The following is a 5,390-nucleotide window of genomic DNA, read 5'->3' as shown; positions in this document are numbered from 1 at the left end:
AAGGAAGGAAGCAAGGAAGGAAGGAAGGAAGGAAAGAAGGAAAGGAAAGAAAGAAAGAGGGAAAGAAGGAAAGAAGGAAGGAAAGAAAAGTAAGTAAGTTGAGTTTTATTCCTGAGTTTGACCATGTAGTGGAAGGAGACCCCAGTATCTGGGGTGTAGGGGAACAAGGTTTCTGTGTGTTGTCATTCTGCCTGCATGCCTTTACTGTGTTCATGTGACATTATTAGCTAGCTCATTCCTTACTAGTAAGTCACCCGACCTCCACTTGAACTTTAGTGTAATGCCATTTTTGTTTGTTTGTTTTTGTTTTTTGAGACAGGGTTTCTCTATGTGGCTCCGGCTGTCCTGGAACTCACTCTGTAGTCCAGGCTGGGCTTGAACTCAGAGATCTGCCTGCCTCTGCCTTCTGAGCACTGGGACTAAATGTGCACACCACCACTCCTGGCAACTTTTCTCTACACTATTATTGAACCATTCTTTTTCTGATTTCTTCAGATAGTTGTCTACTGATATTTATCATTCTTATTATTTATCTATTTTTATTTTATGTGCATTGGCGTTTAGCCTGTATATATGTCTGTCTGAGGGTGTCAGGTCTCCTGGAACTGGAGTTTCAGACAATTTTGAGCTGCCATGTGGGAGTTGAACCTGGGTCCTCTGGAAAAACAGCCAATGCTCTTAACCACTGAGACATCTCCCCAGCCCCTTACTTAACTTGAGAACATAAGCAATTCACCAAAGTCAGAAACCTAGTTAGAAGTAGCAACAGAAGCCAGCACGGTCCTCTGAGATGTGTGCTTTGTTTTATTTTTAAATTAAATTGTATTTGTGAGTGAGCATATGCACATAAGTGTGGGTGTCCTTGGACGTTAGAAGAGGATGTTAGGTCCTCTGGGTCTGGAGTTACGGGTGAGCTGCCCAGTGTAGGTGCTGGGTTCTCAGCAAGAGTCAGTGTCTGAGCGGCTGAGCCATTCCTCTAGCCCTGGGTGTGTGTTTCACCCTCTCACTTAGAAAGGAGAGAATGAAAGCTGCAAGAGTTAATATTCATTAAACACTTAGTTCGTTCTAGGTGTTACTCTAAGCCAGCGGTGCTTACCCTTCCCAGTGCTGGGATCCTTTAATACAGTTCCCCAAGCAGTGATCCCACCATGAAATTATTTTTGTTGCTACTTCATAGCTGTAATTCTGCTACTGCTATGAATCATAATGTAAACAGTTCTGGAGATTGAACTTTGCCAAAGGAGTTGCTGCCCACAGGCTGGGAACCACTGCTCTAAGCAGTTAACGAGTTTTCTGACTGGGTTCGTGCCCCTTTCCTTTGGTTTTGACTTCTGTCATATTGGTGTGTGTGTGTGGAGGGGTGATCAGGTACGGCTGCTTATGCAGTAGCATGCATGTGGACATCAGAAAGCTGTTGCTGTACACATGAACTTCTAAGGATTCTGTCTGTTTCCAGGGAGCACGAAGATTATAGAAGCACACTACTGTGCCAGCCTTATGTAGAGTCTAGGGATTTGAACTCAAGTCTTCACATTTGTGCAGCAAGCTAGCTATACACCAAACCATCTTCCCAGCCCATCACTTTCCTTGGAAAACACTGGAGAGATGTCTTGCTGGTTAAGAGCCTGTGTTGCTACTGCAAAGAATCTTAGTTCCCAGCATCCACATGAGGCAGCTCACTGCTGCCTGCAGCTCTAGCTTCAGGGGATTCCAAACCTTTTCCTGGACTCTCTGGTACCTGTACTTGTGGGCCCCTACCCTCACCCTACACACTCAGCAGTCGGCTCTGTTGTCAGCCGACGATGGCATGATGGCTGACGTCTGTGGTTCTGTGTCAGCACCAGCACTTAGAATATTCAGGAACGAAAGACAATTGACTTTTTAAAGTTAAGTGTTCTCTGTACAGACTCTAGGATCTTGTACTAGCTAACAAGTGAAGAAATAATGCTCAAAGCTAGTTATCATTTACCTTTTTCTTGGTGCGAAGGATCAAAACCTGGAACTTAGGCATGCTAGACAAGTGTTCTGTCATTGAGCTGTATCCTAGCCCTGAATTAAAGCAGTGTATGAGTGTGTGTGTGCTGAGTAGGTGTGCTGTACACATGTGTGCATGTAGGTGTGTGCACATGGAGGCCAGAGGTTGACATCAAGTGTTTCTAGGATAACATTCCAGCTATGTTTTTGAGACAGGGTCACTCTGAACCTGGAGCTTGCCAGTGTGCTAGGTTGACTTGCCAGAAAGCTGCAGGGATCTGCTCACCAACCAACAGCTAAGTTCACAGATGTAGACTTAGCTAGTACACGGGGCTGATAATCTGAAATCAGGTCTTATGCTTGCACACAAACACATTGCCAGCTGAGTCACTTTCCCAGCCCATGCCAAAACATCTTAAATACAAATCACTAATGTACTAATAAACATTTAATTACTTCAAATGGGCAAATTGTACAATATATAAATTATATCACAGTAAAGCTGTTGAAATCATAAGACAGTGCCGACCGTATTTTTTGTGACCTGTAGTTTGTAGTCTCCTTACTGCAAAACTGAAGGGAATTTACTTTTCTCTAGGGCTCCTAAGTGATATCCTTCCGTTGAGTCATATGTCACTGTGTGCATAATTAATATTTTTAAAGATTTATTTATTTCATGTATGTGAGCACACTGTTGCTCTCTTCAGACACACCAGAAGAGGGCATTGGACCCCATTACAGATGGCTGTGAGCCACCATGTGGTTGCTGGGAATTGAACTCAGGACCCCTGGAAGAGCAGTCAGAGTTCTTAACCACTGAGCCATCTCTCCAACCTGAATAATTAATTTTTGCCCAATGTATTCTTGAAATAGTATTAGCTCATAGCAAAATAAGTAGAAGGACTGAAGTATATGGTGTTAGAAGTTACTGATATCTAGAAGTAAGTCTTTTTCTATCTGTTAAGTATTCTTTCCCCGGCTTCCCTACAGTTGGTATCCTCCACATTCCACAGGAAACTCAGGTCTCTTCCTAGCACCACCATGTGTGGCTGAGGGTCTCATGTGAGGGTCACGATTTGGGTCTTGCTTGTTTCTTATTACTTTTCCTGCTGGGGGATGTTCATTATAGCTGGTATTTTCCAGTTTGTGAACTATGACCGCTTCTGCATCTAGCCATTAGTTTTTATATTTGTATCTACTTTCCCATGCACAGTAGGAATGCTGAAGACATAAATCATTTGGCTCTGCAGTATTAGTATTGGATTAGAACCAAATTCATGTAGCAAGATAACACATGGTGAAAGCGAGGGCTATGTGTCTATGATTTCAGGCAGAGTTGAATTAATTTTTTGAAAGGAGGTGTGAATACACATGTAATCCGAGGCATTAACACAACTGTGAGAAAAATATTTTGTCAGTTCCCTTGTTTTGTTAGGCTTGCTCTGCCATCTGCCACTCTCGGGTTGACTAGCTGAGAGCACCCATTAGCAACAGGGACTCGCAAGCGGCCACAGATCCGTCACTGCGAGATGAGACAGGCTCGACAGTTCTGTTATTCTTTTGCTAGGCATCCTGTGAGGAGTCTTTCTGTGGAGATTGTTGCAGGATAGTAAGCATTTCTTTCGTGGTGTCATTTGTGCAACATAGATATAACTTTCTATTTGTCAGTCTGTTCTGGCTTAAAGAATTCCTTTGCTTTGCTTCATTTTTTACAGTTTATAAATCTAAATATCAGAATAAATTATTTTCAGCAGTCTGAAGAAGGAAAGTACATAATAAAGTTGTATGTTTCCACAAAAGAGTATTCAAATCTAATAAAAATCTCAGTACAAGAAAGAATGATGGCCCGTTATTTGAAATTCTAAATCAGAGCCCTGGGGATGACTCAGTGGGTGAAGGCACTTGGCACAGAAAGCTGAGAGCTTGAGTTCAATCCCTGATCCCAAAGTGGAAGGAAAGACTCAATTGCCCAGGGTTATCCTCTGACCTCCACACACATGCTGTGACATGTGTGCGTGCCCCCCGCCCCCCACCAACATGCACACAAGGAGACAAACAGATAATAACAATTAAATACAATTTTAAAATGAAATATTAAAGTAAATGTGATGGGACATATTTACCTTTAATCCCAGTATTTAAAAAAAATATTTATTTATTTATTGTATATGAATATGCTGTTGCTATCTTCAGACACACCAGAAGAGGGCATCAGATCTCATTACAGATGGTTGTGAGCCACCATGTGGTTGCTGGGAATTGAACTTAGGACCTTTAGAAGAGCAGCCAGTGCTCTTAACCTCTGAGCCATCTCTCCAGCCCCCTAATCCCAGCATTTATGAAACAAAGGCAGGCAGATCTCTGAGAGTTCAAGGCCAACCTAATCTACATGATAAGTTCTAGAACAGCCAGGGATATGTAGAGAAAAATCTACTGTCAAACAAACAAACAAAAGTTTAGTTTTGACATTAAACTTGAGTAAGCTTTACTACAAAATGTATGGACATTTTCTTTTTTGACCCTGAAAGAAAAGAACAAAGATTAAAAACTAAAGATAATAACTGTTTCTTGTTTTATTTTGTGATATTGGGGGTGGAGCCCAGTGCCTCCTGCCTGCAGGGCAAGCAGTCTGTCACTGAGCTGTAGCCCTAGTCTCTGTTTTGAATTAAGTTACCTAAAGCAGATGCCAAGTAGTTCCAATCCAAGTCACAGTTAATGGTGTGCAGAGGTTTATATAGTAAGCCTGTACAGTGTCTTCTCTCCAGAGCTGCCAGGGCAGGCTTCTCCCTTCAGCCTCTGCTGCCTATGCCTCTGTGCACTAGATGTCAGCACCTCCTTTCTCTCTGTGCCCCAGCTGTGACACCAAAACCTCTCCAGACATTGTCAAATATGCCCTGGGGGAAACCAACCCTGGTTGAGAGTCAGTGTTATAAGTACTTTAGAGAACAGGGCTGTAAGGCATTGGCAAGGTGGAGAAGGGGCTCCATTAATTAATGCTTTATTTTTGGGTGAAAGTCCAGAATTTTTGAACTTTTAAAAAATATATTTATTATTTATTTAATATATGTGAGTACACTGTAGCTGTCTCCAGACATACCAGAAGGGAGTATCGAACCCCATTTCAGATGGTTGTGAGCCACCATGTGGTTGCTGGGAATTGAACCCAGGACCTCTGGAAGAGCAGACATTAACTGTGCATCAGTGCTCTTAACTGCTGAGCCATCTCTCCAGCCCTTTTTTGAACTTGTAATCAACTGATTTATTAAAAGAGATTGTCTGGCTCAAAGATTTACCTTCACACATATCAAACAGTAGTCCCTGTCTTACCAGAAAGCCATTTTTAAGGTTTTTTCCTTCTTCCCTTCCCTTCCCTTCCCTTCCCTTCCCTTCCCTTCCCTTCCCTTCCCTTCCCTTCC

At 42.5% G+C, this 5,390-nt stretch overlaps 1 protein-coding gene across 15 annotated transcripts in view; it reads left to right on the top strand.

Annotated features, from left to right (window-relative positions):
- Epb41 (erythrocyte membrane protein band 4.1) overlaps positions 1-5,390 on the top strand; it is a 150,997-nt gene that overhangs the window by 102,694 nt on the left and 42,913 nt on the right. The window lies entirely within an intron of this gene.

This window comes from Mus pahari, chromosome 6 (genome assembly GCF_900095145.1).
Source record: "Mus pahari chromosome 6, PAHARI_EIJ_v1.1, whole genome shotgun sequence".
Taxonomy (NCBI): Eukaryota; Metazoa; Chordata; class Mammalia; order Rodentia; family Muridae; genus Mus; species Mus pahari.
This window is presented reverse-complemented; position numbering and strand designations above follow the sequence as displayed.